General features: G+C 42.5%; 1 protein-coding gene across 3 annotated transcripts in view; it reads right to left on the minus strand.

Moving 5' to 3' along the window:
• LOC109891153 (solute carrier family 12 member 5) overlaps window positions 1-22,442 on the minus strand; it is a 314,019-nt gene that overhangs the window by 153,623 nt on the left and 137,954 nt on the right. The gene's annotated exons all lie outside the window — the stretch shown is intronic.

Consider the following 22,442-nt stretch of genomic DNA (forward strand, 5'->3'; position numbering starts at 1 on the left):
AATGGGTTTCTTTTGATGGCCCAAATGTGACAAAAAGAGTTTGTGACTCTTTGGTTCCTGGAGAGGACATTTTGACAGATGGTTGATTTCCATTCGCTGAGAATGCTGATAGGCTGTCTATGACGAAATGGGAAATACTATTCACACAGCAGAGACATTCAGCAGCTGAAAGCATGCAGACATGTCAAACTGGCTTTTTCAGAGATCTGAGTAACCTGAAAAGAGATGCGAGAACGCAGCTGAGACGTCTGCATTTCATACTGTATCCCGCGGCATTGATATTTGATTGGTTGATTATATTTACATTGCTATCACCACTTAACTGTGGTCTGTTTAATAAAATGGCTTTTGAAATGCATGTTATTGAATCAGTGAAATAGTGAAACTGGTGTTGATGTCTGAACTATGCTGTGGTGCTGCTTAGCATCAAGACTCCATCAACAATGCAGTTACAGTGCTGTAGAGTCCAGAGGTCTTGCAACAACACTCCTTATATTGCCTTCTGTTGCTATAGTTTGAGAAACTGAATCTGTTGTGTGTGTGTGTGTCTTTGACAAGGCAGTAACCACAGAGGTTATCTGCCAATACGAGTCTTATCACTCATCTTCCCTCCCACTCTGCAGCCCACGAACCCTGCCCTGCCTCCACAAACCCTTAGACATAATCAAATAGAAGATAAACACTATGACAAACATTGACCTATTTGCACAGGAAAATGGCCAACCCATGCAGAAACAGACCATAATTTTAGAACAAATACACACAGAGATTCTAGACAGATTTTTAGAATCTACAGAGCAGATATTAAGACAGTTTTGGTTGAGGTATGAAACGGAGGCAAAACTGCTGGTAAATGAAATACCAAATATCCTCTTATTTGGTATAAATGACTATTTCCCTCAACAACCCTGATAGTTCTGTCATTGAAACGGTGAAAGTATAGCCCCGCTCTTTATGTTACTGCCACAATACTCTGCCCTCTAGTGGTGTGGGGGCTGTGCTTTGGCAAAGTGGGTGGGGTTTTATCCTTCCTGTTTGGCCCTGTCCGGGGGTGTCCTCGGATGGGGCCACAGTGTCTCCTGACCCCTCCTGTCTCAGCCTCCAGTATTTATGCTGCAGTAGTTTATGTGTCGGGGGGCTGGGGTCAGTTTGTTATATCTGGAGTACTTCTCCTGTCCTATTCGGTGTCCTGTGTGAATCTAAGTGTGCGTTCTCTAATTCTCTCCTTCTCTCTTTCTTTCTCTCTCTCGGAGGACCTGAGCCTTAGGACCATGCCCCAGGACTACCTGACATGATGACTCCTTGCTGTCCCCAGTCCATCTGACCGTGCTGCTGCTCCAGTTTCAACTGTTCTGCCTTATTATTATACGACCATGCTGGTCATTTATGAACATTTGAACATCTTGGCCATGTTCTGTTATAATCTCCACCCGGCACAGCCAGAAGAGGACTGGCCACCCCACATAGCCTGGTTCCTCTCTAGGTTTCTTCCTAGGTTTTGGCCTTTCTAGGGAGTTTTTCCTAGCCACCGTGCTTCTACACCTGCATTGCTTGCTGTTTGGGGTTTTAGGCTGGGTTTCTGTACAGCACTTTGAGATATCAGCTGATGTACGAAGGGCTATATAAATACATTTCATTTCATTTGACAATATCCCTAATTGAGTAATTCTCATGAACATTTCAGTGTTTCCCTCTTATTATGATGTATGAAATCAGAACATTAGCCATGGTTATTTTACAATTCTCATTCTTTTTACAGTAAGTTCATATGGCGTTTGGGAAATCATAGATTAAAAAAAGTTAACAACACAGTCCATATTTGACTGTATAGTGCAACAATGACATATCCTAATAGGTTTACGTTCAACATGAAAGATGTGTGAGAGAACTGTCAGTTTCATAACCATATATTACCCTTTTTATGACAGAAAGTGCAAGAGTCTTTTCCAGGAAGCAGCACAAAGTACTGAGGTTTACATGCAGATGAATTGGTTATGAAGTCGCCCACTCCTCACACATTGAGATGCTTACAAAGTAAAAATGTTCCTGTGCTAATTTTCCAATGTTCTATTTCCTTTAAATACAGGAAACACTTACCTACCCCATAATAATCACTCTATAAGTGTCTTGATGGGTGGAAAAGGTTTGAATGATTGAGGGTGCATCCCAAATGGCACCTTTATTCCCCACATTGTGCACTGTCACGCCCTGAACTGTTTCACCTGTCTTTGTGATTGTCTCCCCCCACCTCCAGGTGTCACCTGTTTTCCCCATTAGTCCCTAGGTATTTATTCCGGTGTTCCCTGTTTGTCTGTTGCCAGTTTGTCTTGTCAAGTCAACAAGTGTGGTTTTCTGTGCGCATGCTTTTTCCTTATCTCGCTTTTGCTAGTCCTCCCGGTTTTGACCCTTGCCTTCCTTGACTCTGAACCCGCCTTCCTTGACTCTGAACCCGCCTTCCTGCCTGCCCTCGAGCCTACCTGCCACTCTGTAACTTCTGGACACTGACCTTGTTAATAATATTTTGTTTGTCCACGACCATTCTCTTGCCTGCCCCTTGGATAATAATTAATATCAGAGACTCAAACCATCTGCCTCCCGTGTCTGCATCTGGGTCTCGCCCTTTGCCCTTAAAGTGCACTACTTTTGACCAGCGCCCAATGGAACACAGACTGAGAGATAGCGACTCAGCCTGATTGCTTGTTGTTGGTAAGCAAAGCAGGTACAGTGCATACTGTGCCGTGCCTACATCAACAAACAAGACCTTTAGAGTAACCACTCTTGCAATTTCCATGTGCCATATATTTTTCAATTGTGCTGTGATGTTTAAAATACATTTTTAACCTTTCTAATTGCATAGTATCCACAGATTGTGAGCTAAAAATACATCTTTCCTACGAGTATTATTATATAACTGACTGATTGACTATGGCTTTCCAAATCGCCCAACACTGCTATTTGTAAGGTTAATTTTAAGTGAATGCTGTGACATTTTAAACATTTCTGATGTACATATTGGCAATACCAGAATATATGATCTAGTGATTCTGTCTCTTCGCAGCAAAACTCTACAGAGCTGAGATATTGTATGCCCCAAATATATAGCATTCTGTTGGTGGAATACATTTTTTATAATTTAAATAGAAAAACTTGTTGAAACAAGTGCTTTTTTGTATCAGTTTATATACCATGTGCCTTGGAATCAGTACATCGAACATCTCTTCCCATTTACAACCTGTATGGCGCAGCTGTTTTTGTAATCAAATGAAACTGGTATATATTTCTATTTTATATCCTTTCCAGCCAATTTGTATCTTTAATATATGGCAGACAAACAAGTGCTCTACTTTCTGCCTCTTCCACTTGCCTCCATTTTTGCGGCAATGCTGCAATCAGTTGGTTGTAACTTTGGATTGAGCAGACATTCCCATATATTTTTGAGAGATGCATATGTGACATAACACCACCATTTTCTATTCATAATATCATTAATAAATATAATATAATTTTTTTAACTAAACAGTCAGTATATTTGAGTTTACCCTTAATACGGTATTGTTGTAATATTTGTTCTATCTTATCTGGAGGATAAAATTGAAATTGTAACCAGCTTTGTATGGCTTGTTTAAGAAAGGGCGATACGTTAAGCAAAGTTTCATTTTCAATTAGTCGGAAATTATAAATTGTAATCTGTATAAAGGCAAAAAGACAATTTTTGTACAAAGATTGAACCTTTCTTCATAACATACTGGAAAACCATTTCAGGTTAAAGTATAACTTATAACTTATCTTTTAGTGAGCGGTTTAATTATTTAATAATTTTTGCCCCACAAACTTATGTTCATTATATAATTAGGTACGTTTCATTTTGTCTGGCTTAGCGGTCCAAATAAAGTGAATTTTTTTTTTGTTCATATGATTTAAAAAACAAGTCGTCTGGAGTAGGCAGTGCCATTAGTAAGTAAGTAAAATGCAATAGGACCAAAGAGTTAATCAATGTGATTTTTCCATTAATAGACAAGTACTTAACATTCTGCAACCATGGAGCGGTATCTATTTTTGCAAACGTTCTATTGAAATTGGTTGTGGTAAGTTTATTTATATGTATTTACACCTGGGGTTTCTGTACATAACTTTAACCCATTGCATAAAAGATTCACCGAAATGAAAGTAGTCCAGGCATTTATATATCAATTCTAGTCATACTTTATCAAACACATTTTCAATTGTTTCAAGTAATTGTCGTATATTATCTCCAATATATTGTCCATTTTAAAACACCTGTCTGATCAGTATGAACAATATCTGATAAAGCCAGGATTTTTGCATCACAACATTGAAGTGTTAGAGGCCTCCAGTTTTTTTTAAATCAACAGGATCTTTATACTTACCACCAGGTCCTGTTTCAGTAGTAATGAAATCAGTCCTTGTTGAGTACCTGAAAGTCTAAAATGTTTTATAGGAGTAGTTAAACCATGTTAATTATGGATATATGAGTATATAAAAAAAATTATGATATACCTCTACTGGTAAATATTGCTTAGGGTTGCAAAAGTCCGGTAACTTTTTCAAAAATGACCTGGTTTCCCAGAAATATTAGTTGGAGGATCCCTGGATTTCCTGCTAGTTCCCTCCTGATCTGGGAATCTAACAACCAGGATTTCTGGAAAACAACATTCTTTGGAATTTTTGGGGGGGAATTTTGCAACAACTCCCATTTAAACATAGCTATGCGACTCTGAGACCACTGTCTGTGGACGTCAAACAGTCCTACCACACACCTCCCAAAAAATTCACAACCAACACGTTTCTGCATACATGGCTCCCATTCAAATGAATGTTTGAGCTGAGATTAGAATTAGAAAAGTAAGAAAGCCAACGGTCCAATATTCTAGAACGCGGCTGTTCGGATGCGGACTCTGATAAGCGCTTATGGATGACAAAGTTTCCATTAGTATAGTTTGTGCACATTAATCTACAATGCTTTCAGAAAGTATTCACACACGTTAACTTTTTCCACATTGATGTGTTACAGCCTGAATTTAAAACTGATTAAATTGAGATCTTGTGTCACTGGCCTACAGTACATACTGTAGACATTTCAGCTTTTCATTTTTTATTAATTCATACAACAATTCTGAAAACGTAATTCCACTTTGACATTATGGGGTACGTAATGTCAAAGTGGAATTATGTTTTCAGAATTGTTGTATGAATTCATGAAAAGCTGAAATGTCTCGAGTCAATAAGTATTCAACCCCTTTGCTATGGTAAGCCTAAATATGTTCAGGAGTAAAAATGTGCTTTACATTTTACATAATAAGTTGCATGGACTCTGTGTGCAGTAATAGTGTTGAACGTGATTTGTGAATGACTACCTCATCTCTGTACTTCATATATTCATTATCTGTAAGGTCCCTCAGTCGAGCAGTGAATTTAAAACACAAATTCAACCACAGAGGTTTTCCAATGCCTCGCAAAGAAGGGCACCTATTGGTAGATGGTAAAAAAAGAGAGAACTTGACTATCCCTTTGAGCATGGTGAAGTTAGTAATTACACTTTGAATGATGTGTCAATACACCCAGTCAATGCAAAGATACAGGCATCCTTCCTAACTCAGTTGCCGGAGAGGAAGGAAACCGCTCAGGGATTTCACCATGAGGCCAGTGGTGACATTAAAACAGTTAAAGAGTTTAATGGCTGTGATAGGAGAAACCTGAGGATGGATCAACAACATTGTAGTTACTCCACAATACTAACCTAAATGACAGACTGAAAAGAAGAAAGCCTGTACAGAATACAAAATATTCCAAAACATGCATCCTGTTTGCAATAAGAAATCTAGCAAAGAAATTAACTTTATGTCCTGAATACGAAGTGTTAAGTTTAGAGCAAACCCAACAAAACCCATCACTGAGTACCATGATTCATATTTTCAAGCATGGTGTTGGCTGCATCATGTTATGGGTATCTTTCAGCAGGATAATAACCTAAAAACCAAGGCCAAATATACACTGGAGTTGTTTTCCATGGCGACATTGAATTTTCCTGAGAGGCCTAGTTACAGTTTTGACTTAAATCGACTTGAAAATCTATGGCAAGACTTGAAAATGGCTGTCTAGCAATGATCAACAAACAATTTGACGAATTTTGCAAATATTATACAACCCAGGTGTGTAAAGCTCTTAGAGACTTACCCAGAAAGACTCACAGCTATAATCGCTGTGCAAGATGATTCTAACATGTATTGACTGGGGTGTAAATACTTATGTGAATGAGATACAGTATATCTGTACTTCATTATCAATACATTTGCAAACATTTCTAAAAACATATTTTCACTTTGTCATTATGGGCCATTGTGTGTAGATGGGTGAGAATTTTTTTTAAATCTATTCTTTGAATTCAGGCTGTAACACAACAAAATGGGAACAAGTCAATGGGTATGAAGACTATCTGAAGGCACTGTATGTCTGAAACCTTCTCAACCTATTTGAATAACTGTCCAGTATCCTCTCATCTATTTATGAATCAATCTGTTCATCTTCCATGTATTCACACCTCCATCCATCCACCATTTCTCCCTTTATTCACACAGTAGTACAGATGCTATGGAGTTAGCTATAGCCCCATTCAGTCTCATTAGCCACAGCCCAGCTACATCCAGTGTGTGTGTGTGTGAGAGAGAGAGGCTTGGCAGTGATGCAGGCTAACGGGACTGATCCCTGCTCACAGCCCTCCCTCCCAAACCCAATTACAACCCTGTGCTTTTGATTCCCCTCCAAGGCTCTATTTTGGGGAATTCAAACATCCACCGCTGATCCGCCTTTCATTCCTCTGCCCACTCATCCCCAACAATTAATGCTCTTTCTTATATGTTTAGAGATGCGGCAATCCCAGAATCCCGCAGTACACAACAGAGGGATCCTCCCACACAGGCTGTGTCATGTTCTCGGTTTCCTGCGGCTGTAACCGCTGCTTCCTGATCCCCCAGCATCCCAAGCAGACGAATACTAAGTTCCCATATTGCTTACTTCAATACAGCGTCTCCGGAGAGGAGGCATGTCAATGACTCATATTCATGTTGGTCTTGTTATAAAAATCACCTGGCTACACGTACATGAGCACACTCCCATACACACAGATATCCAGTACACCCAATCCAGTTAATTGACTGCGTATGAAAGGAGAAACACACATTCAGTGAGTTACCCAAGCAATTAAATGCAGCAGGAACGAAAACCTCTGTCAAAAAAGCCTCCTTTCTTTTCTAGAGAGAGAGAGAGAGAGAGAGAGAGTGAGAGCAGAGCATTGACAAAGAAGCTTGTGAGCTTGAGAACAGAAAAACGTGACTATCATGTGAAATGCAAATTAGATAAATCCACTGGGGAAAATGTCAAATCGTGTATTAATGGGCGACTTTTTTCCATTAATTGATTTGCTTATCAAAGTCAATGCATGATGGGAGACTGTATGGGACGGACTAGTGGTATTTCTCAAGGTTAGCCCACTCATGAAAGGCTGGGTATTTAGATCCTATGGAACACTTCCCACAGCATGGACTGTAACCATGGTAATGCACATTACCCACTTTGCTGTTTTCCTAGCTCGAGAAAGAGAAAACAGCTTTAGGAGGACGAGGCACGAGGCAGGGTGGTCCGTTGGTAATGGAGTGTGGATTTCTGTGTTATTTCTCAGAGTTTGTGTTTGGGAGTGGGACTGAAATGGTGGAAATAGGCTCTCAGGCTCACATGAATAACAGTGGAAGATTTGTCTGGCACTGAACAAATGCCCATTGTGGTTCTAGCGTTTGCTCTACGTGACGTTGTGGACAGCTGACAAAATTAACTACAATTGTCAACGGAACTCTGCCTTGTGGAGTATGTTTATTCAAACTTATGTTGATATCTAATTATCTAGAGGTGACCGATCCGCTCCTGATCCCCGGTATCGTCATTTTGGTCAGCGTTGCGCGTCTGGGAGGGGGTACTGTCACGTGTGCGCCCTCTCCGGCCTCTAGGTCACCAGGCTGCTCATTATGGTGCACACCTGTCATCTTTGTTACACGCACCTGTGTGTCATCAGACTCACCTGAACTCCATCATTTCCCAGATTATTATTATTATTTCTTTTTTTTTTTAACCTTTATTTAACTAGGCAAGTCAGTTAAGAACAAATTCTTATTTTCAATGACAGCCTAGGAACAGTGGGTTAACTGCCTGTTCAGGGGCAGAACGACAGATTTGTACCTTGTCAGCTCGGGGATTTGAACTTGGAACCTTTCGGTTACTAGTCTAACACTCTAACCACTAGGCTACCCTGCTACCCTTACCTTCCCTATATACAGTGGGGCAAAAAAGTATTTAGTCAGCCACCAATTGTGCAAGTTCTCCCACTTAAAAATATGAGAGAGGCCATAGTAAATCATAGGTACACTTCAACTATGATAGACAAAATGAGAAAAAAAATCCTGAAAATCACATTGTAGGATTTTTATCTCAATACTTTGTTATATACCCTTTGTTGGCAATGACAGAGGTTAAACGAGGTCAACGTTTTCACAAGGTTTTCACACACTGTTGCTGGTATTTGGCCGATTCCTCCATGCAGATCTCCTCTATAGCAGTGATGTTTTGGGGATGTTGCGGGGCAACACTGACTTTTAAACTCCTTCCAAAGATTTTCTACGGGGTTGAGATCTGGAGACTGGCTAGGCCACTCCAGGACCTTGAAATGCTTCTTACGAAGCCACTCCTTCGTTGCCCGGGCGGTGTGTTTGGGATCATTGTCATGCTGAAAGACCCAGCCATGTTTCATCTTCAATGCCCATGCGGATGAAAGTAGGTTTTCACTCAAAATCTCACGATACATGGCCCCATTCATTCTTTCCTTTACACGGATCAGTCATCCTGGTCCCTTTGCAGAAAAACAGCCCCAAAGCATGATGTTTCCACCCCCATGCTTCACAATGGGTATATTGCTTCCGGCGCCGACAGAGATGGCCACCTCGCTTCGCGTTCCTAGGAAACTATGCAGTTTTTTGTTTTTTTACATGTTATTTCTTACATTAGTACCCCAGGTCATCTTAGGTTTCATTACATACAGTCGAGAAGAACTACTGAATATAAGATCAGCGTCAACTCACCATCAGTACGACCAAGAATATGTTTTTTGCGACGCGGATCCTGTGTTCTGCCTTACAAACAGGACAATGGAGTGGATTCCATGCAGCGACCCCAAAAAACGACTCCGAAAGAGAGGGAAACGAGGCGGTCTTCTGGTCAGACTCCGGAGACGGGCACACCGTGCACCACTCCCTAGCATTCTTCTTGCCAATGTCCAGTCTCTTGACAACAAGGTTGATGAAATCCGAGCAAGGGTAGCATTCCAGAGGGACATCAGAGACTGTAACGTTCTTTGCTTCACGGAAACATGGCTAACCGGAGAGACGCTATCCGAAGCGGTGCAGCCAACGGGTTTCTCCACGCATCGCACCGACAGAAACAAACATCTTTCTGGTAAGAAGAGGGGCGGGGGCGTATGCCTTATGGCCAACGTGACATGGTGTGATGAAAGAAACATACAGGAACTCAAATCCTTCTGTTCACCTGATTTTAGAATTCCTCACAATCAAATGTAGACCGCATTATCTACCAAGAGAATTCTCTTCGATTATAATCACAGCCGTATATATCCCCCCCCAAGCAGACACATCGATGGCTCTGAACAAACTTTATTTAACTCTCTGCAAACTGGAAACGATTTATCCGGAGGCTGCATTCATTGTAGCTGGGGATTTTAACAAGGCTAATCTGAAAACAAGACTCCCTAAATTTTATCAGCATATCGATTGCGCAACCAGGGGTGGAAAGACCTTGGATCATTGTTACTCTAACTTCCGCGACGCATATAAGGCCCTGCCCCGCCCCCCTTTCGGAAAAGCTGACCACGACTCCATTTTGTTGATCCCTGCCTACAGACAGAAACTAAAACAAGAGGCTCCCACGCTGAGGTCTGTCCAACGCTGGTCCGACCAAGCTGACTCCACACTCCAAGACTGCTTCCATCACGTGGACTGGGATATGTTTCGTATTGCGTCAGATAACAACATTGACGAATACGCTGATTCGGTGTGCGAGTTCATTAGAACGTGCGTTGAAGATGTCGTTCCCATAGCAACGATTAAAACATTCCCTAACCAGAAACCGTGGATTGATGGCAGCATTCGTGTGAAACTGAAAGCGCGAACCACTGCTTTTAATCAGGGCAAGGTGTCTGGTAACATGACCGAATACAAACAGTGCAGCTATTCCCTCCGCAAGGCTATCAAACAAGCTAAGCGTCAGTACAGAGACAAAGTAGAATCTCAATTCAACGGCTCAGACACAAGAGGTATGTGGCAGGGTCTACAGTCAATCACGGACTACAGGAAGAAATCCAGCCCAGTCACGGACCAGGATGTCTTGCTCCCAGGCAGACTAAATAACTTTTTTGCCCGCTTTGAGGACAATACAGTGCCACTGACACGGCCTGCAACGAAAACATGCGGTCTCTCCTTCACTGCAGCCGAGGTGAGTAAGACATTTAAACGTGTTAACCCTCGCAAGGCTGCAGGCCCAGACGGCATCCCCAGCCGCGCCCTCAGAGCATGCGTAGACCAGCTGGCCGGTGTGTTTACGGACATATTCAATCAATCCCTATACCAGTCTGCTGTTCCCACATGCTTCAAGAGGGCTACCATTGTTCCTGTTCCCAAGAAAGCTAAGGTAACTGAGCTAAACGACTACCGCCCCGTAGCCCTCACATCCGTCATCATGAAGTGCTTTGAGAGACTAGTCAAGGACCATATCACCTCCACCCTACCTGACACCCTAGACCCACTCCAATTTGCTTACCGCCCAAATAGGTCCACAGACGATGCAATCTCAACCACACTGCACACTGCCCTAACCCATCTGGACAAGAGGAATACCTATGTGAGAATGCTGTTCATCGACTACAGCTCGGCATTCAACACCATAGTACCCTCCAAGCTCGTCATCAAGCTCGAGACCCTGGGTCTCGACCCCGCCCTGTGCAACTGGGTACTGGACTTCCTGACGGGCCGCCCCCAGGTGGTGAGGGTAGGCAACAACATCTCCTCCCCGCTGATCCTCAACACTGGGGCCCCACAAGGGTGCGTTCTGAGCCCTCTCCTGTACTCCCTGTTCACCCACGACTGCGTGGCCACGCACGCCTCCAACTCAATCATCAAGTTTGCGGACGACACAACAGTGGTAGTCTTGATTACCAAAAACGACGAGACGGCCTACAGGGAGGAGGTGAGGGCCCTCGGAGTGTGGTGTCAGGAAAATAACCTCACACTCAACGTCAACAAAACTAAGGAGATTGTGGACTTCAGGAAACAGCAGAGGGAACACCCCCCTATCCACATCGATGGAACAGTAGTGGAGAGGGTAGCAAGTTTTAAGTTCCTCGGCATACACATCACAGACAAACTGAATTGGTCCACTCACACAGACAGCATCGTGACGAAGGCGCAGCAGCGCCTCTTCAACCTCAGGAGGCTGAAGAAATTCGGCTTGTCACCAAAAGCACTCACAAACTTCTACAGATGCACAATCGAGAGCATCCTGGCGGGCTGTATCACCGCCTGGTATGGCAACTGCACCGCCCTCAACCGTAAGGCTCTCCAGAGGGTAGTGAGGTCTGCACAACGCATCACCGGGGGCAAACTACCTGCCCTCCAGGACACCTACACCACCCGATGCTACAGGAAGGCCATAAAGATCATCAAGGACATCAACCACCCGAGCCACTGCCTGTTCACCCCGCTGTCATCCAGAAGGCGAGGTCAGTACAGGTGCATCAAAGCTGGGACCGAGAGACTGAAAAACAGCTTCTATCTCAAGGCCACCAGACTGTTAAACAGCCACCACTAACATTGAGTGGCTGCTGCCAACACACTGTCAATGACACTGACACAACTCCAGCCACTTTAATAATGGGAATTGATGGGAAATGATGTAAATATATCACTAGCCACTTTAAACAATGCTACCTTATATAATGTTACTTACCCTACATTATTCATCTCATATGCATACGTATATACTGTACTCTATATCATCGACTGCATCCTTATGTAATACATGTATCACTAGCCACTTTAACTATGCCACTTTGTTTACATACTCATCTCATATGTTATACTGTACTCGATATCATCTACTGTATCTTGCCTATGCTGCTCTGTACCATCACTCATTCATATATCCTTATGTACATATTCTTTATCCCCAGTAGTTTTTTGGAATTGTTAGTTAGATTACTTGTTCGTTATTACTGCAGTGTCGGAACTAGAAGCACAAGCATTTCGCTTCACTCGCATTAACATCTGCTAACCATGTGTATGTGACAAATAACATTTGATTTGATTTGATTTGGTGTTCTTTGGATGCAACTCAGCATTCTTTGTTCTTCAAACACTACGAGTTGAGTTTTTACCAAAAAGTTATATTTTGGTTTCATCTGACCATATGACATTCTCCCAATCTTCTTCTGGATCATCCAAATGCTCTCTAGCAAACTTCAGACGGGCCTGGACATGTACTGGTTTAAGCAGGGGGACACGTCTGTCACTGCAGGATTTGAGTCCATGGCAGCGTAGTGTGTTACTGATGGTAGGCTTTGTTACTTTGGTCCCAGCTCTCTGCAGGTCATTCACTAGGTCCCCCTGTGTGTTTCTGGGATTTTTGCTCACCGTTCTTGTGATCATTTTGACCCCACGGGGTGAGATCTTGCGTGGAGCCCCAGATCGAGGGAGATTATCAGTGGTCTTGTATGTCTTCCATTTCCTAATAATTGCTCCCACAGTTGATTTCTTCAAACCAAGCTGCTTACCTATTGCAGATTCAGTCTTCCCAGCCTGGTGCAGGTCTACAATTTTGTTTCTGGTGTCCTTTGACAGCTCTTTGGTCTTGGCCAAAGTGGAGTTTGGAGTGTGACTGTTTGAGGTTGTGGACAGGTGTCTTTTATACTGATAACAAGTTCAAACAGGTGCCATTAATACAGGTAACGAGTGGAGGACAGAGGAGCCTCAGGTCTGAAGAAGTTACAGGTCTGAGAAACAGAAATCTTGCTTGTTTGTAGGTGACCAAATACTTATTTTCCACCATAATTTGCAAATAAATAAATAAAAAATCCTACAATGTGATTTTCTGGATTTTTTTTCTTAATTTTGTCTATCATAGTTGAAGTGTACCTATGATGAAAATTACAGGCCTCTCTCATCTTTTTAAGTGGGAGAACTTGCACAATTGGTGGCTGACTAAATACTTTTTTGCCCCACTGTATGTCACTTCCTTTGGTTCCTTCCCCAGGCGTTATTGTTTCTGTTTCAGTTTCATGTCCGTGTGCTGTTCGAGTTTCTTGTTTTGTATTATGTTCCATTTATTTGATTAAAACACTCCCTGAACTTGCTTCCCGACTCTCAGCGCACGTCGTTACAATGATTAGGGCATATTCATTTGATACTTCAATCACCGATGACTGCATTGAATGTTTAAAGCTAAACAACCTAAAAAAAAACAACAAACAACCAAACCAAACAGGACCTTTAACAGACCAAAGAATTAGTCTTCAAATATATAATGCCTGGGAGGGTGCTTTGTACAACTAACAAACATACAATGCAGCCAATGCACTGTGGTGGATAATGATAGAATCCCATTTAAATGTACAGGACGTGCCGTATCAAAATAATCTGTATTAAAAACACAAAGGAACAGGAGTAGCGCATAGATACACCCAGACGTTGCTTAATCAGTGCAGCTGTAGCTTCTCCCAAGATGTTCAAAAGCCTTGACCACAGCCGCATGTTACATACCTGGCCAATACACTCTGTTGTGTCTGCCAGGAACTGTAACCTACCTAGCTTCATCAATCAGACTGGGTCATCGGATCAAGAGGTTAGGAGGATTATTCAAATCTAAAACTAGCTAGATCCTAAATTCCGCTAAAGTTAAATTTGAACTTAAATGCATTGCTAAGTGAACATGTGAGAGGAAAATTACAAGATTATGTTATACTGTTTATGCATTGAATGGCTTTGATGAGTACTTTCTCATCAAATATTGGTGGGAAATGAGAGGAGCCTAAAATCATACAGCTGGCATTCCATAGATAAGATGTGGTGGGTGTAACCGAGATATGGATAGCCTGGGGGAGTAGAACATAATCCTTAATGTGTCTAATCATCCTTGCATCTTTGCCTTGATGACAGCTTTGCACACTCTTGGCATTCTCTCAACCAGCTTCATGAGGTAGTCACCTGGAATGCATTTCAATTAACAGGTGTGCCTTGTTAAAAGTTAATTTGTGGAATTTGTTTCCTTCTTAATGCGTTTGAGCCAATCAGTTGTGTTGTGACAAGGTAGGGGTGCAATACAGAAAATAGACCCTATTTGGTAAAATACCAAGTCCAGAAAATGGCCAGAACAGCTCAAATAAGCAAAGAGAAACGGCAGTCCATCATTACTTTAATATATGAAGGTCAGTCAGTCAGGAAAATGTCAAGATCTTTGAAAGTTTCTTCAAGCGCAGTCGCAAAAACCATCAAGCACTATGATGACACTGGCTCTCATGAGGACCGCCACAAGAAAGAAAGACTGAGAGTTACCTCTGCTGCAGAGAATACCTTCGTTAGAGTTACCAGCCTCAGAAATTGCAGCCCAAATAAATGCTTCACAGAGTTCAAGTAGCAGACACATCTCAACATCTACTGTTCCGAGGAGACTGCGTAAAATCAGGCCTTCATGGTCAAATTGCTGCAAAGAAACCACTATTAAAGAACAACTATAAGAAGAAGAGACTTGCTTGTACCAAAAACACGAGCAATGGAGATGGAGGTGGAAATCTGTCCTTTGGTCTGATGAGTCCAACTTTTAGATTTTTGGTTCCAACTGCTGTGTCCTTGTGAGACGCAGAGTAGATGAACAGATGGTCTCTGCATGTGTTGTTCCCACCGTGAAGCATGGAGGAGGAGCGATGGTGTGGGGGTGCTTTGCTGGTGACACTGTTCGTGATTCCTTTAGATTTCAAGGCACACTTAACCAAAATGGGTACCACGGCCTTCTGCAGCGATATGCCATCCCATCTGGTTTGCGCTAAGTGGGACTATCATTTGTTTTTCAACAAGACAATGATCCAACACTCCTCCAGGCTGTGTAAGGGCTATTTGACCAAGAAGGATAGTAATGGAGTGCTGCATCAGATGACCTGGCCTCCACAATCAACCGACCTCAACCCAATTGAGATGATGGTTTGAGATGAGTTGGGCTGCAGAGTGAAGGAAAAGTAGCCAACAAGTGCTCAGCATATGTGGGAACTCCTTTAAGACTGTTGGAAAAGCATTCAAGCTGAAACTGGTTGAGAGAATGCCAAGAGTGTGCAAAGCTGTCATCAAGGCAAAGGGTGGTTACTTTTAAGAATCTCAAATATTTAACACTTCTTTGGTTACTACATGATTCCATATGTGTTATTTAGTTGTTATGATGTCTTCAGTATTATTCTACAATGTAGAAAATAGTAAAAATAAAGAAAAACCCTTGAATGAGTAGGTGTGTCCAAACTTTTGACTGGTACTGTATGTGTGTGTGCACATGTGTGTGTGTTTGTGTGTCCGTGTGTGTGATAGACTGGTTACGTTGGATATGTTAATTAGTGCTGCATGAGTCAACAGTCTTTTCAGAGAGCCGCCCCATCGTCACTAATTACACACTCCTGCATTTAGAGTTTTAATTGGGAAACCGATCTGTGAATAACACCCCTCTCTATCTGGATTTCAACTGGTGTGGGTTAGCATAATTAGCCTTCATCTGCCCCATCTTTATAAATCTGTGATTGTTTCCATATTTCATTATTACCTTTGTTCAGATTAATTACGCAACATGTAATTATGCTCTATGTGCTCTTGTATGATTTATGAGCCATTGTATTGTTTTTCTGAAATTGAGACTTTGATAAATTAGTAATGTTTCTCGGGTAATTATGTGCATCGTTGGGGCTTTCCCATGTGGTACTAATGATAACAGAGACAGAGGTGACATCACCGTCGAAGTGCTGACCCGCGATGCACCTAGTCGCATCCGCTGAATCAGTCACTGTGTGTGTGTGTTGCACTGTATACACATTTGTCTGTGTGAACATGCATTTGTTTGTGTATAATAGTCAGGGCCGGCTCCATGTATAAGCGACATAAGTGTTTTTTATTTTTTAGGGGGTCTCAACTTACTGTTGATAGTTAGAATAGAAGAATACACAAGATGCAACTTTGAAATTTGGTTGTGCATCAACAATTCATCTCTTATTTTGTCAGTCACTAATAGTCACTCAATTAGCCATGTCAGATAACAATTTTTAGATTAGTGAGTTAGTCTAGCCAGCTATCTAAACATGTAGTAATCATGGCCGAAAACCAACCAGGCACGCAGGCAGGGCATGTGCACAGGGGCCATGACCTCCGGGGGGCACCCATTTACTTTGTTAGTCACTCTCACTCAGATATCATAAGTCATGGCGAAATGTGCAGAATTGCAGGCAATTAGCTTTAAAACGGCAAAGCTGTGTTTCCACCTCATGGCAAAATGGGTAGAATTGCAGAAAACCTCCTTTAAAACCATAACGTTTTCTCTGGGCCCCATGGCAAAATGTGTAGAATTGCAGGAAATTACTTTAAAATGAAAAATGTTCTCTCCACCGTCAAGATGGAAAGGGGACACCTCATCAGTTGCACAACTGAATGCATTCAACAAATATGTCTTCCACATTTTGCCCAACCCCTCTGAATCATCGGCGCCTGGGAATCATTTGTTGTTAGGGGTTAACTGCCTTGCTCAAGGGCAGAATGGCACATTTTTCCACCTTGACAGCTTGGAGATTCTAACCAGCGACATTTTGATTACTGGCCAACCAATCTTAACCACTAGGCTACCTACCACTTAAATCTTTGGCCCGCTTGGTGGGGGTCCCCCCAACCAAATCTCGCTTAGGGCCCCCCAAAGGCTAGAGCTGGCCCTAAGTAAAGAACATGAGCATGTGTATGTGTGTGTGTGTGTCTGAGTACCCAGACACAGGTTCAGTACATCTGCCTCCTTGCCACGACAACAAGCGTCTGCGATTCTGTCGCGGCTAGCAATCTCTCTCTCTAACTGCGCATTTCTGTTGCAGGTCTCCCACTAGTCAACAGACAGAGAATAATGACGTTCCTTCTACAAAAAAAACTGCCTCCATTGGAGAATGCTCGGGGGACTTTTGGCAGTATTACGCAGTCAGCCATAACTAAAAGATCATTAAAGGGCCTGTTTGCAGCAGTAGGCTAAGAGTCTGAATGGTTCGGGATCGTCAGAGGCTGCGTCCCAAATGATACCCTGTGATGAAGCCAGAGTGATGAGAGAGAGTTGTTAACCCCTCTGTCAGAAAGCCCCCAGGCTTTTCAACAGTTGTCTATCTGTTTTTCTTCCCTCCTTTCCACTACTAAGCGCAAAAACACCTACATATTAGTGAAAAATCACCTACTTATTAGCGCAATACCTGTATGTCTTCACCCTTGGAACCAAACATACAAACCTCATCTCCATTTTGTGACATCACTCCAAATCACCTAGACAAAATGTGTTAGCCCTTAGGGCTGTGGGTGGGGCAATAATTTATAAAAGTACCTTCAGTGCACAAAGCAGACACACACCATATTGCAATACAATAGATAGTCTAAAACACACAACATTTTGGAAATACAAGTAGTACATTTGGCTGGTATTTGGCTGGTTGGATTTTTATTTTGAGGTAGAGGGAGAAGCTATTGCATCAATAAATGGATACATTCCAAACAAGCAAGTGAAGTAAACATCTTCTGATTGTACAGTAAATATGCATCCCAAATTGTGCCCTATTCCCTTCATAGTGCACTACTTTTGACCAAAGCTCAACAAAGTAGTGCACTATATAGGGAATAGGGAACCATTTTGGACACATCCTATATGCACTGGACCCATTAGCATGCTAACAAGAACCCTATCTCAGGGCCTCATTTGCATATCCAGTCTCCCCTGCGGAATACACAATCAATGTTCAAACTAGGGAAAATAAACAAATCAAATCAAATAAAAAAATAATCACATGCGCCGAATGCAACAGGTAGACCTTACAGGTACCTTACAGTGAAATGCTTACTTACAAGCCATTAACCAACAATTCAGTTTTAAGAAAAATACCCCCAAAAAGTATGAAATAAAAGTAACAAATCATTAAAGAGCAGCAATAAAACAACAATAGAGAGGCTAAAACAACAGAGTCAATTTTCGGGGGCACCGGTTAGTTGAGGTAATTGAGGTAATATGTACATGTAGGTAGAGTTATTAAAGTGACTATGCATATATAATAACAGAGTGTAGCAGCAGCATAGAAGTGTGTGTGTGTGGGGGGGGGCAATGCAAATACTCTGGGAAGCCATTTGATTAGATGTTCAGGAGTCTTATGGTTTCGGGGTAGAAACTGTTTAGAAGCCTCTTGGACCTAGACTTGGAGCTCTGGTACAGCTTGCCGTGTGGTAGCAGAGAGAACAGTCTATGACTAGGGTGGCTGGAGTCTTTGACTCCAGGGCCTTCCTCTGACACTGCCTGGTATGGAGGTCCTGGATGGCAGGAAGCTTGGCCCCGGTGATGTACTGGGCCATATGCACTACCCTCTGTAGTGCCTTGCGGTGGGAGGCCAAGCAGTTGCCATACCAGTCAGTGATGCAAGACGTCAGGATGCTCTCGATGGTGCAGCTGTAGAACAGTGTCCATTTAGAGTATGATGGAGTTCATCAATAAGATTATACAGTCAAAATGTCTTCATATACTCAAATGTTTTATTTAATGATGCACAGTAATCAATGTTTCTGAATTAGCTCAGACCTAAATGTGTTAGCTGTTAGCCAGATAGCTAATGTACAGTGCCTTGCAAAAGTATTCGGCCCCCTTGAACTTTGCGTCCTTTTGCCACATTTCAGGCTTCAAACATAAAGATATAAAACTGTATTTTTTTGTGAGGAATCAACAACAAGTGGGACACAATCCTGAAGTGGAACGACATTTATTGGATATTTCAAACTTTTTTAACAAATCAAAAACTGAAAAATTGGGCGTGCAAAATTATTCAGGCCCCTTTACTTTCAGTGCAGCAATCTCTCTCCAGAAGTTCAGTGAGGATCTCTGAATGATCCAATGTTGACCTAAATGACTAATGGTGATAAATACAATCCACCTGTGTGTAATCAAGTCTCCATATAAATGCACCTGCACTGTGATAGTCTCAGAGGTCTGTTAAAAGCGCAGAGAGCATCATGAAGAACAAGGAACACACCAGGCAGGTCCGAGATACTGTTGTGAAGAAGTTTAAAGCCGGATTTGGATACAAAAAGATTTCCCAAGCTTTAAACATCCCAAGGAGCACTGTGCAAGCGATAATATTGAAATGGAAGGAGTATCAGACCACTGCAAATCAACCAAGACCTGGCCGTCCCTCTAAACTTTCAGCTCATACAAGGAGAAGACTGATCAGAGATGCAGCCAAGAGGCCCATGATCACTCTGGATGAACTGCAGAGATCTACAGCTGAGGTGGGAGACTCTGTCCATAGGACAACAATCGGTCGTATATTGCACAAATCTGGCCTTTATGGAAGAGTGGCAAGAAGAAAGCCATTTCTTAAAGATATCCATAAAAAGTGTCGTTTAAAGTTTGCCACAAGCCACCTGGGAGACACACCAAACATGTGGAAGAAGGTGCTCTGGTCAGATGAAACCAAAATTGAACTTTTTGGCAACAATGCAAAACATCATGTTTGGCGTAAAAGCAACACAGCTCATCACCCTGAATACACCATCCCCACTGTCAAACATGGTGGTGGCAGCATCATGGTTTGGGCCTGCTTTTCTTCAGCAGGGACAGGGAAGATGGTTAAAATTGATGGGAAGATGGATGGAGCCAAATACAGGACCATTCTGGAAGAAAACCTGATGGAGTCTGCAAAAGACCTGAGACTGGGACGGAGATTTGTCTTCCAACAAGACAATGATCCAAAACATAAAGCAAAATCTACAATGGAATGGGTCATGTGTTAGAATGGCCAAGTCAAAGTCCTGACCTGAATCCAATCGAGAATCTGTGGAAAGAACTGAAAACTGCTGTTCACAAATGCTCTCCATCCAACCTCACTGAGCTCGAGCTGTTTTGCAAGGAGGAATGGGAAAAAATGTCAGTCTCTCGATGTGCAAAACTGATAGAGACATACCCCAAGAGACTTGCTGTAATCGCAGCAAAAGGTGGCGCTACAAAGTATTAACTTAAGGGGGCTGAATAATTTTGCACGCCCAATTTTTTCAGTTTTTGATTTGTTAAAAAAGTTTGAAAAATACAGTTTTAGATCTTTATGTTTGAAGCCTGAAATGTGGCAAAAGGTCGCAAAGTTCAAGGGGGCCGAATATTTTCGCAAGGCACTGTATGTCCCTAGTTCATGGCCAGGCTGAAAATAGATGTGAAAATGTACTTTCTTGAAGGGTGAGCATTTCTCCTTACAAAGGCATCATTGGAAGGAAAACGTTCTCTTCTCGATGTCCTCTAAAAACAACAGAAACAAGAGCAGGCATGTTCACAGCACCTTACACACATCACTTGATGAGAGTGGACAGCTAGATTTGATGCAGCAACATCCTCCACCCCTCCCGTTCCCCCCTTTCCCACAGACAAAAACAGATTCCTCTAGCCCTTAAAAAAACAAGGCTTTACAGTCAAAGTCTCTTGATGCAGGAAAAAACTGAGCAAACACACTTGCTTGTTTATTCTATTCTTGATTTTTTTTTTTATACTGCAAATAATTAACAATATAGCGGCAGATGCAAAATTACAGCTCATAAATATGCAAATGAACGACGCAGAAATTGCATTAAATATATTTCTTCTCTCCCGACCAATGCCTTTCATCTTGAGTGATTACAAGATGCAGAAAATACATCTCCTGGTACTATAGCCTAGTGCTGCCTGAAACCCAGCCGTGTAATGAAGGATATAAATCAGCACCTTGGACAGCGGCAGCAAATGCACCCAGATACAACAAGAGGCTGATTTCAGCACCACAGACCGCACCACGGTGACGTTTCCTGCTGAAACAACCTCTCTCGCTCTGCCTTCCAAAGTAGTAGTGTTGACTACACAGAGTTATTCAGGTTTGCCGCACACTGACTCCTGTATGCACAGGATGCATATTGAAGCCTCTGGCTAAATGGAAATGTGTGCTCCTATTCTGAGATCAGTGGACCTTTTCTATCTGCTGCAGTGGGGGGTGCATACACTGAGTGTACAAAACATTAGGAACATCTGCTCTTTCCACGACATAGACTGACCAGGTGAAAGCTATGATCCCTTATTGATGGCACTTGTTAAATCCAGATGAAGGTGAAGTGACACGCTAATGAAGGATTTTTAAGCCTTGACAGAATTGAGACAGGGATTGTGTATGTACGTGTGCCATTCAGAGGGACAAAAGATAAAAGTGCCTTTGAACGGGGTATGGTAGTAGGTGCCAGGCGCACCGGTTTGTGTCATGAACTGCAACGCTGCTGGGGTTTTCACAGCAGTTTCCCGTGTGTATAGTCCACCACCCAAAGGACATCCAGTCAACTTGACACAACTGTGGGAAGCATCGGAGTCAACATGGGCCAGCATCCCTGTGGAACACCTTATAGAGTCCATGCCCCGACAAATTGAGCCTGTTCTTAGGTCAAAATGGGGGGAGACTCAGTGTATATCACAGAGCAGGAGATATCCCCTATGTATCTCCTCACAGCCAAGTGCACATTCCGTGGATAAAAGGAAACGGCTTGCCCGCTGAGACAATCTGAATTCCATATATGGGCACATACGTAGCAAAGTCAATGACCACATATGTTTTTCTGCACACACACACTTGCTCATACACACACACACACACACACACACACACATACTTGCTCATACATACGCACACACACACCCACACACTGTAGTTAAACAGCTAGATTAATACACACCCACATACATACACACACGGTCTCACACACACACACACGCAACAGCGCTCGAGCAGTCAGATTAGCCTGACGCAGCGGGTCTGTTGTTATGCGGGTTTATCTTGCACTCAACAACCTGCCCTTGATGAGGAGCGAAGTGCCGATCACGTTTAAGCGGGTCACACTCCCACTCCATCCCTACATGCCCTGTCATAATTCTCCCAAAAAGATGCCCGCATTAAGTTAAATATTCATGTTTCGAGCTGCCACAGTCTATTTTTTATCATGAAGCCCTCGCAGGTGTGCGAGCTCCGAGCGGCAGCGGCACTGTGACTGTTTCCTCATATGAAACCTGGC

The sequence above is a fragment of the Oncorhynchus kisutch genome, linkage group LG1 (assembly GCF_002021735.2).
Source record: "Oncorhynchus kisutch isolate 150728-3 linkage group LG1, Okis_V2, whole genome shotgun sequence".
NCBI classification, from domain to species: domain Eukaryota; kingdom Metazoa; phylum Chordata; class Actinopteri; order Salmoniformes; family Salmonidae; genus Oncorhynchus; species Oncorhynchus kisutch.